This window comes from Patagioenas fasciata, chromosome Z (genome assembly GCF_037038585.1).
Source record: "Patagioenas fasciata isolate bPatFas1 chromosome Z, bPatFas1.hap1, whole genome shotgun sequence".
NCBI classification, from domain to species: domain Eukaryota; kingdom Metazoa; phylum Chordata; class Aves; order Columbiformes; family Columbidae; genus Patagioenas; species Patagioenas fasciata.
In genome coordinates this window covers 27,979,471-27,996,564 of record NC_092560.1, presented here as the reverse complement: position 1 = coordinate 27,996,564, position 17,094 = coordinate 27,979,471, and the positions used below count along the sequence as shown (strand labels likewise).

The following is a 17,094-nucleotide window of genomic DNA, read 5'->3' as shown; positions in this document are numbered from 1 at the left end:
CAAGATGGATATAGAATGGTGTAACTGTTAAACATGGACAGATTCGATATGTATCAGTGTTTGTGGCATAGACAATGGAAATAACTCCAGGATAGTGTTAGTTTCCTGTATTGAAGCAAATTGTAACATCAGATGTGATGGCATGCAATGGTGAACTATGTGTTCTGGCCTTCTGGGATCTCTGTTAAACCCTTCAAATATTTGGTAAACTCTTCAATGAGCAGTTTTCTCTTCTGTCGGCAGAGATGCTGAAGTCATGAAAGTAATCTTCTTTGTTAAATGAATGCTGCAAATGTGCCATGTCCCTGCAGAAAAGATTCTGCTGAATCAAAAGCAAATGATCTTGTTCTCTGCTTGTGGGATTAGAAACAAATATTTGACAAAACAAAAACATAAGGTAAAGGAAAGAAAGTACTATTTTGAAAAAATTGAAGCATATCATTGGGCAGTGACATTCAGAAATGTCAGATTATTGCCAACATTTAATACACATTTTCAGTTGATTAAAAGAGAACCTGCGTTAGGAGGATACAGGTCTGTTCCTTACTCAAGCGAAATCCATTTATGATACTCAGTGGGATAGTTAGTCTGGGCTTGTCTCCATACCCTTGGGACAGAAACATGAAATTTATGCCAAAAGCAACAGTGAACACATCTGCATTTGCTGTTTTCTGAGTGTTATAACAGAAAAATAAAGCTCTTCTGAATTGCATAAGATGGCTGCTTGGCAACAAGACGCCGGATGCTTTGTAGAAGTAACAATCACCTGCCTTAGGAGCAAGCTGATGTTACAAGGAGTAGAAGTGGCAATTCATGAGCTAGACACAGGCGAAACACTGTTTGGCCTCTCATTTATTTAACGTGAGATACCTTGATTTTATCTGTTTCATTAAGTTTCGCTTGTCTTTAGTCAGTTTGAGTAGTGTCACTGCAGTTTGCTAAGGGAAGAAATTGTGTGTCATGGCTTGAAGGAAGGAAAAGAATGAGAAAGTTGAGGAGAAGCGTACCTTGGCTAGATATTGTTCACATTGCAGTAAGATGATAGTAAATCAGGTGGCTGGTGAGATGTCTTTGGAAAACAGCTACTCTGGACTCGCTTGCTAGTAGTTATTTTGGCTTCTGCTGGCGAACAAACAATGTTTCTAGGGCAGCCAGGCACAAAACCCCGAGTCTGCTTTGTGGTGATGCCTTCCACATGGGGTGCTCAACTCCAGGATAGCCTGGCAGAAATGTAAGCATGAACACTGACTAAAGTATAACAGAGCTAATACTTTTGGACAGTTTCCATGCTCAGTCCAGGGAAGACAATGTCTAATTCACTGGGAAAGCATGGCTGCATCATTAATGAAGCTCACTGGTTGAAGTGTCAGAGAGAACTGACTCGTTCTAATGTGGTTTGTTAGTGTTGATGTACACATCAGAAATCGGTTCCTAAGCTGAAGAAATTCAGACACCCAGAATTTACTTCAGAGAAGAGAGCTGGAACTTGACTAACAGGAGCTGTTCTTATTTCAGGGATGAACGGCCTTTTATTTCTTATGCAATTGTACATAGGTAGTGAATTTGAGATTATTAAAGGCCAAGAAATACACTGCTGGGGAAAAGGTCTGGTTTTTGCAATGGTTGTCATTGCTGTTGCAGCTACTTCAATTATCTAAAAAGGACTTCTGATGACATGGTAAGTTTGTGGATTTGAAAGTTATGGTTGTAATTCGGTACATTTGGTTTTAGTCCTTCCTAATGCAGAAGAGCTTAAAACACTACATTTATGTGAGGCTTTTGACTCTACAGTTGCATATGTTTGGAATCCACACTGGGAAGTGCAGCTTTGTGATGTTGGTAGAGTTTACATCATAATTTATTAAAAATAAGCAAAATCATAAACCTTTCTCACCTTTTACATCTGTTGCTTCTTATGTAGAGATGGAGGAAACAAACTGATTCATTACTTCTGTATGGAACATTTTACATCTCTCGCTTTGATACTGGAAACATTTTTGTGAATTAAACTGTATACAATAGTAAGTTTATGCTGAAGATCCTTCTGTATTCACAAGTGTGTAGAAAGAGGGAGGGCCTTTCCACTGAAACAGATGACATGCAAAGAATAAAAATTATGTTTTATATAATTTTTTAGGTGATTATCAATAAAATGTCTAGAACTGATTGCAACTAAGTAGAACTAGAAAGTCAACTCGAAATAGTAAGAACAAACAGACCAAGCTACATCTTGTAAGTCTTAGCGTGCCTTTTGTGTCTCTATACAATTATATTTTACTGTCTGTAGACCATTAGCTACTTCTTTTCTTTTGCAGCCTTCCATCACAGAGTATTCCTGTGATGAACCGCGAAAGAAAATTACAGGTTTACAATTACTTAAATTAAGAATAAAATACCAGAAATATTTCGTAGGTGTTTAATATATACCTGACCCTCTTAACAGTGAAATGAATTTCTTAACAGACTTTATGCCTAAAGTTAGCATTTACCAAGATTCAAGTATTTTATAAATATTGGAAAACCTGTTTTCAAGACCCTATACAAAAAGCGAATTTTAGAATTGCTGGCTGTTTTGTACTGCTCAGTTTTCTTGTTTGAAGCAACTCATCTTCGTTATTCCTTTCATTCACCCTTAGCTATACCACTCTAAATACCACTTGGCCCCCACCAACTAAACAAAACAACAACTAAAAAATCACAAGGAAGATGTTAAATCTAAACAAACACAGATATCAGGCTTGGAAATCCTGTCAAGCTTTACTGAGTGTTAAAAGACAGTGGTCATCTGTGCTTTTAGTATCTCCTGCAAAGTGTCTGTTTTAAATAATAGGAGGAAATAAGTAGAAGAAAGTAACAAGCAGAAGATCCTGCAAATATATACATGTGCCTTATGGTTCAGATATGAATTCCTTTCAAATTTCTCATTACTTCTGAAAACATTTATTAGGGGTGGGGTTGCTCCTTCATTACTGTTTGCTGGGTCTTTTGCCTCTGTCTCTCGTGCAAGTTGTGGAGATGTTTTCTCTGATGGTCTTCACAGACGCTGTTTTGAATTCCTTGGGCTGCTGTTTGGACAGTCTCCATCAGCAGAAGTCACTCCTCCTTCCATGCCTCTTAAAATCACGGTGATATTAGATGAAGGGATAGAAGATATATTTTACTCCCAGTATTAATAGTAGGAAGAGAGTAATTGTTGAAATGAACAAAAGCATCCATTTGATTGTCCTACTCCCTCTCCAGGAACATATTGTCTTCAGTGAGGTAACTTATGGTGGAAAGCAATATTCAAAATATTAATAACTTAAAGAGATTTTAGTGATATTTTGTTGTTTTCTTGAAGTTTTATCATTTGGAAGGAAATTATCACAAGATCTTTGGGTTTATCGTGAAGCTGTCAAGCTGTGTTGAAAACCTGGGAGTATGTCTCAGACTCAGATAAAATAGATCAGATTTTAAAACTTATATTTAAAATGCAGCCACAGCTTTAGATATATCTGATTTGTGAAAGTTTGGGCTTGGCAGCAGTGGAAACAGCACTTTGAACCTGGAGTACTGCATCCAGTTTTAGGTTCCCCAGGACCTAAAGAGATTGAGAAACTGGAGAAAGTCCAGTGAAGGGCAACAAAGATGCTCAGGGACCTGGAGCAGGTGACATAGGAGGGGAGACTGAGGGAGCAGAGTTAGTTGGAAACCGAAGGAGGATCTACTCAGAAGTCTTCAGCTCCCAAAAAGGATACAGGTGGTTGTAGAGAAGATGGGCACAGGCTCTTCAGAGACATGTAGAATGAATGGACAGGAGGCAAAAGTTACAAGATACTCGTTGGAAATATGGGACAAATGTTCACAGCGAGAGCAGGTAAGAACAGGAATGTTGTGGCTGGAGAAACTCTAGTATCTCCCATCCTAGAAGAAAAACTCAAGATGTGTTTGTAGAAGGCACTTACCAATCTCATCTCATTTTAAGTTAGTCCTATTTTGACCAGGGGTCAGAGCTGGATGTCCAGCAATCCCTTCCAGCCTGCCTTATTCTATAACTGTATGTGCTGGCTTTTCTTTTCAGGCTCCTTAATGTGTAGTACACATGGTGATAGAGGACATTTGCCTCCTGCAGGTGTTTTGTATTCAACTTTCACAAAATACATCAGAAGTGTTGTCACTTGCTTTCCTAATCTTTGTAATGAATGTTAACCACATGAAAATATAATCAAGAATAAATGAAAAGGAAAATGAAAAAGTAAGATTACAATATTTTGTTAAATAGGTCTTAGCATGGTCATGAGGTTTCTGTGCAATCTCTTTGATTAGAGGGATATATTTTTTTTTTTAACTTACCTGGTTTACACTTTTCTTCCTAATTTAACTGTGCATTGTTCCCTTCATGATGTTGATCAACTACATAGGCTTTTAGATTATAGTGTGTTTTGTACGTAGCTTGGAGTTGGACTTCACTCTCCAGTTACAAATTCTGAACAAGAAAATGTAAATCCAAACTCGCTGAGAAGTCCAAGCAGGATATATTCCTGTTTTCACTACATTTTCTACTTGAAAATTACCTTATTCAGAGATGAAGAAGAGAATTTAAAAAAAAAAAAAAGTTAGAGTGCGAGAGCCTCTTTGTAAAAGCACAAGCTTTTTTTGGAGAGGCTTCATTTTGCAGAATGTTATAAGCTAGAATTCTTAACTGAGAAAAATCCTACAATAATTTGTGGTAATGTGACACCACTATTCTATTACACTTGTCAATTGGATTGCAATCAAGTGCAGGATGACTTAAAATTTTTAAGAGAGTTCCACTTCAAAAGTAGGTCATTTTGGAACGGCATGCATCTAAAAATTTGTTTACACTTATTAATTTGCAAGGATTTCTCCTGAAAGGCTTCTGGTTTTTGTCTTTGTGAATAAACTCCTGGGTGGTCTAGGAAAGTAGATCAAAACCCTATGATTTAGTTTTCGTTGGAGGAAGAATGCTTGTGTAATGAAAGTCTACTTTGAAGAATCATGAAGAATTGAGTGGACATTAGGAAATAGAAGTCTTTGCTTATATTAATGTTTCAAAACAATTTTGTTTCAGAGACAAAAAAATACTAAGAACACTGAGGATAAACTAATAGTTTCCATTATAACCGTGTAGCTTTGGCGGAAATAATTTGAAATTTGTTTTCCACAGAAACTAAGTGGTCAATCAAACAAACCCAACTGAATTCCACTAAAGATCGTAAATCGTGTTCTGCCAAATAAAATGAATAGTCCAGCCATTCCTACTAGTGAGCCTTAGGGCTTTTATGGAAAGCGTGATATTAGAGATCCCTTACAATGATTCTTTCCAGTGCCTGGATGAAGTATGACACAGAGACCAGAATAAAGACATTTGTAGTTCCACTAATGAATAATCCTCTTGATTTTGTGTGTTTGTTTGTTTTGTTTGATCTGTCAGCTTATTTTTCCAGTCACTCAGCACTGTGAAATTCTTCTGCATTTACTCATTGTCAGCTTTAGCTGTCTTAATAATTTTGATTTATTTTTGGGCTCTGTAACTTCAAGAAAGATGTAATCTTTTGTGGATTGTTTGTGGAATGGAGTAACAGATACTTGATCAAATCTGCTGCTGAACCCCCTCTTCTGTGAGGATGGATCATCTAAGTCCCTTTTTTGTCTTTTAGCTGATTCGTAATCCACAAGATTACTCTCCTGTCCTTTGTGATAATTTACTGTCTCTAACAGCATTTATTTATGTGCTTTGCTGAAAGTGCCTCCAAGTGTATTATATTAGCTGTATCATGCTTCCTAATGTACTTGATGCCTTTCTTAAAGAGGTTTGTTTCGTATACTAGGACTCCTTTTATGAAAGCCACTTTCTCTGTGCTTTAGAGAACTCTGGCATATAACAGGAAAAAGTACTTGTGGGAAACTGTTATGGAAGCAGGTGCCAATGAGGAAAAGCCATCAATAGGTGAATTCTTCCAATTTTATTATATGCATAGGCCTTTTGTGCATGAAGGAGTGTGTGTCTCCTTGTTCTTTAATGTAAAGAATTGTTGTTTGGGCTGAAATCATTAATGCAGATTAAACCCATAGTGAGCAAGGCATCATAAACAATCGAGCCTCTCTTGGTGGTGGTGTGGCACTTCACAGAGAGTAACATAAACCAGCAACATCCAGAACTGTTTAGTACACATCAGAGCAAAGATTAAACTTTACGTCTTCATTCTTCAAGTGAGTGCTCTAACCTCCAAATTAGGAGGTGGAACGAATGTCACTTTTTCCTCTTTTGCTTCTGCTTAAATAATTTTGACTTTGAAAAAGTATTCCTGTGCTTTTTTAGACTGTCAACTGGAGAAGGCAGATGTAGATTCCTAGGCTCCACAAAATATTTGCTGTTAATGAGTTGCATTTTAAAGCACTGTTCCACTAGAGATTTTGTAACAAAATCAGAGCCCATACTTAGGATTTGCAAGACCCCTGATAAGGCTAATTTTGGTGAAAAATACACGCTCATTCACGCTCTATCACTTGTCCCAATGTATAATATATAGTGCATTTGGAATAAATGGCCAACAGCAGTACCTCAGAATATACAGTAGAAAACATCGGTTCTTTGGTTCTTCCATTCATATTTTATCTCATCTGTTTTAAAGTAATAACCCTCTTCAGGATAGAAGAAAATGGATTTTCCAGCATCCCTTGTTGAAGTAAATCATTAACAAACTGGGCAGGCATTTAAGGTGCTTCTCCTTTCTTGTCATATTGTTCTTAACAGCCCAGATTTTTCAAGCAATATGTCAACTTGATGCTCAATTGACAGTGTTTGGTAATATCTAGTCAAGAGATATAAAACCATCAAGGTGTTAGTGAAGACAGTGGGTTTCTGTATGCTAGAATCTATATGCTTGAATTACTTTTTATTAAAAAAAAAAAAAAAAGGATTGTGATAGAAATTTAAATGTGAGCCCAAGACTCCATTATCCAGTGCCATTGCTGATAAAGACAGCTGAGAGAGGAACCAATTGCGCAGCTGGGTGTTGTGCCATTGCCTGAAGACTCTTCAGTCAAAGGGTCTCACTACTTAACAAGGAAATTACAGTGAATCTCATTTCTTACCTGTACCTTTAAAAAGTCAAAACCAAAATGCTTGAGCAGATGAGCGGAAAAGCTGGGCTTTCATGTCTACTGATTTTAAAATGCTCAGTGAGAGAAATGAACAGGAGATAGCTTTCATGAAAATATGGAATTAATTTCCTAAATAAAGTTTGTTGAATCTAGTCATTATGTAAACCAATGATTTACTAAATGAAACAGAAACCAAGAATGCAAAATCTTCAGAGTTCAAGAGGAGAAGTTGTATTAAAAGAAGTCTAGTGTAAGATTCTCCATATCTCTGTTTGAGAATACAGGAATATTCCTGAATATAGAAAAATAAGAGTAACATTTGCATTTGGTAGTCATCTTCACTTTTATGCTGGGCACTGGAATGACTAGGACATCTGGTGCCCTACATCCATTGAAGCGGTTAAGGAGAAGGCATTTCCTACTGATGTAAGTCTGAAGACAGCTCACACGGGCTGTGCTGCGAGGTCTTACAATGTAATCTCTCCAGACAGGGATGTTATGTTTGACACCATTTACCTGCTGTACAATAAGATATACTTTTACAATACTACACAAGATAATACCCAAGGAATTCAATTAGCAAGGAAATCAGACAGCTGCACAGCTTGGCTCAGTGCACTTTGAAGTGCACTTCGAAGGACATTGACCTTAAAAATCCTCAGTAATGGGTGAACATCAAAAGACTTGGAGTTCATTTTAGTTTAGATATTAACAATATCTAAATTAATAATGTCTACAAATATAGAGTGGAAATCTCATAAAGCAGATTGTTAGATATTGTTAGATATTTGGTGCTTCCTGTGTTTAAAATTTTTTAGAAATTGAAGCAATGCTTCAAAATTATGTTAAATTTATTATTTCAAAAAAGAAAACAGGAGAACTTCGGGAGAACCAGCCTAGAATGTAGTGCGGTATAATTAAAATCTTAATCCTAAAGGCTGAAATGTTTAAGATAGTCTCATCAACTAAGATGTATTTTGTGGAATCATCTAACATGTTTAGATAATTGCTGGTTGAGGCCTAAATGTTCTTACAGTTTCACTTTTGCTTAAATAATTATTTTTTATTTCCCTGTACACCAAATTAATGAGAGTACTTAATATGTGGTGTTTCCACTGAAAAATGATATTTTCATTTTAATGCATTTCATGTGGTCTCCTGTGCTGGTTTGCCTTGGTTAGAGTTAATTTTTACAGGAAGCTGGGAGGGGACACAGCCAGGACAGCTGACCCAAACTAGCCAAAGGGACATTTGATACCATAGGATGTCATTTTCAGTATAAAACAGGGGAACCTGGCCAGGTGAGGGCTTACTGCTTGGGGAATCACTGCTGAACAGGTCTCCATTCTTGGAGGATGGGCTGTTAGGTGCCATGATCTTTGAGTGTGAAGTGCAGTCTGGGGTCTGCGCTCTTCTGGAATCATCTGTTTGGGGCTGATGTTAGAGACCGCTGCTCAGGAGTGGGCTGCATGTTGGTTTTCTGAGTTTGTGAGTGATTGCATTGTGTATCCCTTGCTTTTTATATTTTTTCATTGTTATTATTGTTGCTGTTTTTCTTTGCTGCTCTGTTAAACTGGTTTTATCCCAACCCCTGAGTTTTACCTTTTGTTTCCTGATTCTCCTCCCTATCCCACTAGTGTGGGGCAGGGTAGGGTGAGAGAGGGCAGACTAAACCACAACACCACAACATTCCCTTAGTCACAAATCAGTTAAAACAATAAGTTTTAAAATACAAAACCCAAATCCATCAAGACCCTTTATCTCTGGATATACTGAAAGCTAGACTTTCAGATGGGGAAACTGAAAACTCAGAGCCATCTTTTCGGGAGTGATGAGTGAATGTTGTATGTCATTATTAAGTACTGAGTGATTCTGAAGATGCAGCCTTTTGTCCTGAAAGGAATCAGTGGAACTCTACTATATTTGCCTTCTTTGTTCCTGTAGGATGTTGCATAAACTTAAGATGGGCAGAAATTTCATTTTCTCCAGATGCTCGTAACATCGGGTCTCCAAGGTCATCATATATTTCTTATTATTTTCAGGTTTGATAATCATATGTATTAAGAATGAGACAATATGTGATTTCACTCAGGGTGCCTTTATTCAGGTCAGGATTTTTTGTATCAGAAGTGAAATTAGAAGTGAAGTTCACTGGGGATGGGAAACTGTATATAGAGACCAACTGACAATCTCATTCCAATTTGTTTTCAAGAGAGACTTACTTTATTAGCAGTCTTGGTTCTTCACATGCACAAAGACCAAGCTCCTGTTTTGTCTGGAGCTATTTGTGAAGAGATAATAGTTCTTGGTTTTCATGTATATATCTTTTTATGAGAAAGTCCTGGGAAAGAAAGACATCTTTTGAGTTGCTCCTGGTTCTGTCATAAACTCTAAATCATATGGATCTTGTCTCCAGCTGCCTGTGAGGCAGAACCTCTATACACTAATACAAGAAGTTGGAGTTAGAATGCAGGAACACTCAGTTGCTCAATTCTTGCAATTTTGACATATTGTAAATATCCAGAATTGTTGTTTTACTTATCCACTGCATAACTTCCTTTGCATGATACATCTTCATTCTCTATAGTGCAAAATCAGAAGGTTTCCCATAGTTAGTGATATTTTCTAGTAGAACTACAGAAATAAGTTAGAGAAGATTAATCTTCCAGTATCAGTGTTTACTCCCTCAGAACTCTGATATCTTAGTAGGTGTAAAGGTGCATGGTTTGAGGAAGGAAAATCTAGTGAATTTCCCCCAAACTGTAAAGGTTAGATATCCACATTCTTGCCTTTTTTTTCTTTTTTTTTTCCTGTTGTGTGTATGCACATGTTCAGTTGGTTGGAGAATTTCTTTGCGACCCCAGTAGCTCTAAGATAGATATATAGATATATATATATATATCTAATAGTCATGTATTTAAAAACATATTTATGTCACTTTTGGGCTACATCTGCCAGTTGCCACTGTGAAAATTCCAACAGTTTAATTCTGTGCATTTCAGAAGTAAGACACTTCATGCACATTCTGTCTCAAAACATGTTTTCTTGGCCTAATAAATGAATTTGTTGCTTTGCCAGAAGATCATTCTATTTAATCTTAATGCTTGTGTTTAATTTGTTTTCTTTCCTGACTCTGAATTCACTAATTGAGATTCTTCCTCAGCCGAGGAAATCTCAAAGCAGTCTGTATCAACAGGAGTCCCACCTCTCCTACCACTTGAAAGGTTTGCTCTACATGCAGGGCTGTGCAGAACAGGGGCGCAGGCTTTTGGATCTGTGAACCTCATTACTTCCAAGGAAGGAAACCAAGGCATGGATGAATTTCCTGTTCTTAGTGAGCTGCATTTTTGTGTTTTGTTTTGATTTGAGACAAATGTTATCTAATCACAACTTTTTTTGCCCTGAATTTGTTTCCTTCCTTTGAGGAATCTATGCACAGTGTACCTCCAGAGAACTTATTCATGCTTTTCCTGAGTTGCTATAATTCTGAAGGAACTCCATTACCATCACTGGTGGAATACATATACAAATCAGGCTGAAAGCAAAATCCCCCTGTAACTTTATCTCTAGTTTTAGCACCTATAAAGTGAATATCGTTGTTGTGTTTTTCTTTGTGGAGTTTTTTTTTTAGTGTATTGTGACTAGTTCATAAGGCTTTTCTGTTGTTTTCAAGGCTGGAACAAATTTAATAAGTATTAAGTCTGGTTTCTTAAGCGAGAAGTATTCTCTGATCACACCATGTACACAGCTGCTGTTCTTCATGTTTTTCAACTTTTAAACCCATTGACACGTGTCAGCCAAAGTTACAGAGGAGAGAGATCTCAATGGTGATTCAGTTCAGGCAGGTTTTGTGGTAGAAGTAGCTGGATAAAGGACAATATTGTCACAGGTATATTGGTGTAGGAAAAGGAGGTGACAAGGAAATACTGCACAGAAGAGGATATAAAAGGCACGTGTGCTTGTGACTGACTGCTGAAGAAGTGTGAACGCTGCATTGCTGCAGAACCAAGAGTCACAGTATTTTAGCTTTTGTGTACTGAGAGCTATTCCTCTGATTTAACCTTTGAAGCAATAATAGAGATTAATTCACATCTTCACACTAAACTTGGTTGCCTTTTCTCATAATACTGTGAGTAAAACAGAAACGATATACAGGATTAGCTGGATTAAGTTACGTAGTCCAAATTAGTCTGTGTTCCAGGGTTAGACAGTCAAAATGATCTGTTCAGGAAAAGAGACAACTTCTGTTATGGATGTATGGTTGTGTATTATTTGAATGAGATGTAAATTCAGTTTAATTCATTTTTTTTAGGTGCTGCTGTGGAACACAGATAGAAAAGTAATGTCATTAATTTATCATACCAGTTTACTTAATGGTGGTATGTTACTGCATTACTTATATATGGTTGTTCGAGGCTGTTGTTTTCTATTAGTATTTGAAACAGCACTAATTGAGATCCGTGTAACTGCTGGAATTTAGAAGGTCCAGTGTAAAAAGAAGAAAACAAGAATGAGGAATGTCAGAATTTGTTCACTTTTTAAAATTACTTTATTTTTTCAAATTTTCCAGAAGCTATACTTACAGTAGCAAATACTGAAGGAAAGTAAGGTAATTTCTAAATAACTCTAGTAAAAACGGGATACAGACATATGAAATTGATTCTTTTTATCATATCTAGGATATGTGATTGAATTAAACTCTAGTTTTTGGCATCACAGACAAATTTTCTTGAATAGAACCTGTTCTTCAAGTAAGTGGTATTTTCTTGATAAAATCTCTGCTCAAAACTGCTGGAAGGGCAGTAATTGGAAAACAGAAAATAGACTATCTTGGAGGGGGGTCAGAGAAGTTTGTGAGGGTAAAGACTATAGAGCAAACATCTCAAATATTCAAGTCAAATATTAATAGGTAGTATTAGTGCATTACCCACATGTGAAATGGCATTGTATGGTATTGTATGGGACCCAAATATTTTTGCAGTGTGCCAGACAATGATTTCTGTCTGCTATAGAGTGGAAAAATGAACCAAAATGTCACTTGATCATATCTGGGGATATTATACTGTTTTTGTTTCTCCTTTCCCCCTGTAGATTAGAAGTGTTGGAAGATGAGGTTTGGACACCACAAATTACATGTATGTGTACTTGTGTATTGTATTTGTACCTGTGTATTTATATGTATACTTGTGTATTTATATGTGTACATGCTTACTTTTAGTCCACGTGTATGTAATACTGGAGAAACAACTCTTTTGTGTTTGAAGAAGATGACAAACATCTACATATACGTGGATGTGCTCTCACACATAATTTAGCAAAACGCAAATAGATAAACTGCAAACTGTTTCCTTTTGTGAAGAAGAAAACAAATATCTTGTGCTTCTCATTAGTTTTTTAGTGGCAATACATTCAATTTTATAGAAGATCTGAGTGTAAGGTCTTGTTTTCAATCAGGTCTTTGCCAAAACTTCCGTGTTGCAAATTACAGTTTGGGTGGTGGTTGGCCTGGTATTTTTACAGTTACACTGCTTAGTCTTGCTTTGCTTACTGCCAACTGGTGTACTGCTTACTATTCCTGCTGTTATAGATGTGGCGACTAATAATAATTGAAACTTCTTAGAGAAAAAGTATGTTGCAATCTATGGGTGGCAGACAGAGTAGACTCAGTAAGAAAGATACAGTCAAAGGTTATGGTAAGTGGTGGGTGCACAAACAGTACCATATGAATTCATTATTTTAATTTGAAAAAAATTAATCTTCGACTCAGTCTACTGTTTCTATCCAGTTATCCAGGTTACAACCAGATACATGTAGAACAATGAACTATTAAAGCTAAATAATGACAGACTGCATATGTGACACCCATCTACAAGAAGGAACAGAAGGAGGATATAGGGAACTCCAGGGCTGTCAGTCTGACCTCAATGCCAGGGAGAATTATGGAGCAGAGATCACATCTTGAGTGCCATCATGCAGCATATACAGGCCCAGTCAGCATGGGTTTATGAAAGGCAGGTCGTGCTTGACCAACCTGGTCTCCTTCTATGACAAGGTGACCCGCTTAGTACGTGAGGGAAAGGCTGCAGATGTTGTGCACCTAGACTTCACTAAAGCCTTTGACATGTGTCCCACATGTTTTCTTCTGGAGAAACTGGGAGCTCTTGGCTTGGACAGGTTACTCTTTGTGGGGTAAAGAACTGGCTGTGTGGCCGAGCCCAAAGAGTTGTGGTGAATAGAGTCAAATGCAGTTGGTGGTCAGTCACGAGTGGTGCTCCCCAGGGCTCAGTATGGTGGCCAGTTCTGCTGAATGTTTATCCATGGTCTGGATGAGGGGATTGAGTGCACCCTCAGTGAGTTTGCAGATGACACCAAATTGGGTGGGAGTGTTGATCTGCTTGAGGGTAGAAAGGCCATACAGCGGGATCTGGACCAGCCGGATCACTGGGCTGACACCAGTTGTATGAGGTTCAACAAGGCCAAGTGCCAGGTCCTGCACTTGGGTCACAGCAACCCCAGGTAGCGCTACAGGCTCAGGGAAGAGTGACTGTAAAGTACCTGGAGGGCAAGGATCTGGGGGTGTTGATTGACAGTCAGCTGAACATGAGCCAGCTGTGTGCCCAGGTGGCCAAAAAGACCAGCAGCATACTGGCTTGTATCAGGAATAGTGTGGCCAGCAGGACTAGGAAAGGAATCGTCCCACTGTACTCGACCCCGCTGAGGCTGCGCCTCAAACCCTGTGTTGAGTTCTGGGCCCTCACTGCAAGAAAGACATTGAGGTGCTAGAGGGAGTTCAGAGAAGGGCAACAAAGTTGGTGAGAGGTCTGGAGCACAAGTCTCATGAGAAACAGCTGAGGGAACTGAGGCTGTATAGTGTTGGTCTCTTCTACCAAGCAGCAAGGGATAGGACAAAAGGAAATGGCCACAAGTTGTGCCAGGGGAGGTCTAGATTGGAAATCAGGAAAAATTCCTTAACGGAAAGGGTTGTCAGGCGTTGAAACAGACTGCCCAGGGAGATGGTTGAGTCACCATCACTGAAGGTTTTTAAAAGGCAAATAGATGAGGTTCTTAGGGACATGGTTTAGAGGCAGACTTGACACTGTTAGGTTAATGGTTGAACTCAATGATCTTGAAAGTCTTTTCCAACCAAAGCAATTCTATGATTCGGTTTATCTTTAGAACAGAATGTGCCTGTTTACTGAGTATGAGGAAGACATACCTGTGGAATGATACTATAATCACTTGCTACTATAAGTAATTTTTCATTTAATTGTAGGATGTCTTCTCTTTGAATTATGAGCATGAGCCTAGCTGTCGATATTGAACTCTATTTGCTATATACTATGAAATGAAAGATTAATCTGAATTCTTTTCCCCAAAAGGATTTTTCTTGATGTCATCTGGCCCTTGGCCACATAAGGGGACTGAGGTTTGCAGGTGTAGACACAAGATTTTTTTTTCACAAGGACCTGATATCAAAGCTGTTTTTTCAGCTACAGTTACATGAAGCCCTCTTACACACATGCAGTTTTAGCATGGAATGAAGCCCAGGCCAACCCCAGTCAAAATACTGTAACAGGTATTTCTATGCCAGTGCCCATTCTTTTCTCTAGAAAAGGATAGCTGTTCTGTCACTTTAGTGAACTGAAGGAAGAATTACTCATTATTCTGCACATTTTTCACCAGATAAGATTGAAAATATGGAAAAAAGCTACTGCCAGGACACAGGTCTCTAAACTTTTGCCTTGTATGTAGTGCCTAAATAAAGTATAAGACGCAGGTAAAGCTCTTCCTACATTGTTCTAGATCAGCATGAAGATTTTACATAGTAACTACAGAACAGAAAAATTTATTCAATAGACTACTGTCTTTGTAACATAGTTATGCTGTGTAAAATTAATGTAAAAAACCAATATGGATTACATTATATCTGTAAAACATCTACAAGAAATTCTAGCAGAAATGTTTATACCATGATGCATTTTAAACAATTTTACATTGATTAACATTTTACAGTGGAGCAGTAATTAAAATATTCATGTTTGAAGTGTTTAGCTACTATTCGAAAAAAAACCCCAGTTTTAATAACAATTAGAAGACTTGGCATTTGGTTTTGTGTAACAGAATACCAGTAGTATCAAAGATAACTCCAGTCATGGATAATTTTCCCAGGCATTATGACTGCATTGCAAGTCTTTAATATGAAAACTCAGAGGACTCAAATATTCATAACATTTTTGAGACTTATAATGTTTTAAATCAATTTGAACTGAGCAAGGAGAAATTGGTTTTGATATTAGGATCTATGTTACATAGTTTTAAACACCCTTATAAGTACAAAAGCCCTGTTTTCTGACTGATCTTTATCTCATTTTGAGTGACTAGATGAACAGGTCAGATTGTTCCAGTTCAGACCCAAGAATTCACTGATCTGTATGCAGAATTACTATTTGTAACTCTACAAAACTTAAATCAAGAGGAAGGAAGAAAACTTATTTCATTTTTAGAGGGATATAAGTTAAAATCTAGATGATATCTAGCAATGTACTGAAAATGTAGCTGTTGGCAAACTAAATGTACAGTAACCAATCTGGTATATTCCAAATACTAAACAAGTGAATTTCTTTCAATGTTAAATGCAAATGTCAGTATATATCAGTATGTACCCCGTTGAACAGTTACAGAAGAGGGCACTTCCAATCATAGAATGATTTAGGTTGGAAGGGGCTTTTAAAGTGCATCTAGTTCAACTCACCTGCCACGAGCAGGGATATCTTTCATTGGGTCAGGTTGCTCAAAGCCCCATTCAACCTGACCTTCACCACTTCCCAGGGATGAGATATTCAAAGCTTATCTGGGCAACCTGTTCCAGTGTCTCACCACCCTCATTGTAAACAATCTCTCCTTTATGTTCAAGCTGAATCTACCCACTTTAAATTCATTGTTCCTCCTCGTTCTTTACACGCCCTGTTAAAAAAGTCTTCCTCCATTGAAAAGCCCTTTAAGTATTGAAAGGCCACAATAGGGCCCAGAGCCTTTTCTTCTCAATGCAGAACAACTCCAACTCTGTCATCTTTTTGTCACAGGAGAGGTGTTCCATTCCTCTGATCATCTTGGTAGCTCTGCTCTGGACCTGCTCCGACAGGTCTTTGTCTTTTTTGTACTGGAAGTGCTTGAGGTAGACACAGCACTACAGATGAGGTCTCATGAGAGTGGAGTAGGGGGTGAGAGTCACATCCCTTCACCCTACTGGTCACACTGCTTTTGATGCAGCCCAGGACACAGTTTGCTTTCTGGACTGCAAGCGTGTATTGCTGGGTGATATCAAGCTTCTCATCAACCAACACCCTGGAGGCCTTCTCCTCAGGGCTGCTCTCAATCTCTTCATCCACCAGCCTCTATTGATGTTGGGGATTGCCCTAACACAGGTGCAGGACCTTGCACGTGGCCTTGTTGAACCTCATGAGGTTCGCACAACCCCACTCCTCAAGCCTGTCAAGGCCCCTCTGGATGGCATCCCTTCCCTCAAGCAAATGAACTGCACTGCTTGCAGTGGGACAATAGATTCTTTTTTATCCCTTAAAAGCAAAACTTAAGTTCATCTTTGCAGTACCTCTTACATTAACAGAGGAGAACAAAGAAAAATAATTTATTTCCATAAAGTAGTACCTTAGCTGTATCTCACTTGTGCAGCCATTAAACAGAAGATAGCTTGTAGGATTTTGATGCCTGCTTGACAGTTGTTTCTGCTAGATCAGCGTCTGGTTTATCCTGAAACAAACCAAACTGAAAACCAAAACAAAAGTATCTGTACTAAAGAAAGTATCTAGAACTTTAGAAACATTACTATTGTTATAAATTAGTATTAAAATGTAGTGAGTTTAAAAATAGTGAGTTTAGAGCTGCTTCTGACCTTTGTCAGGGTCCCCTTTTGAAAACCAAAATCATATCTGGATGACTGAAAGCGAGACAGACTTGGTTAAAACATTC

The 17,094-nt window shown here is 37.9% G+C and overlaps 1 protein-coding gene across 1 annotated transcript in view; it reads left to right on the top strand.

The window, feature by feature from the left end:
- Positions 1-17,094, top strand: part of LOC136115411 (guanine nucleotide-binding protein subunit alpha-14-like) — a 77,216-nt gene that overhangs the window by 49,548 nt on the left and 10,574 nt on the right. The window lies entirely within an intron of this gene.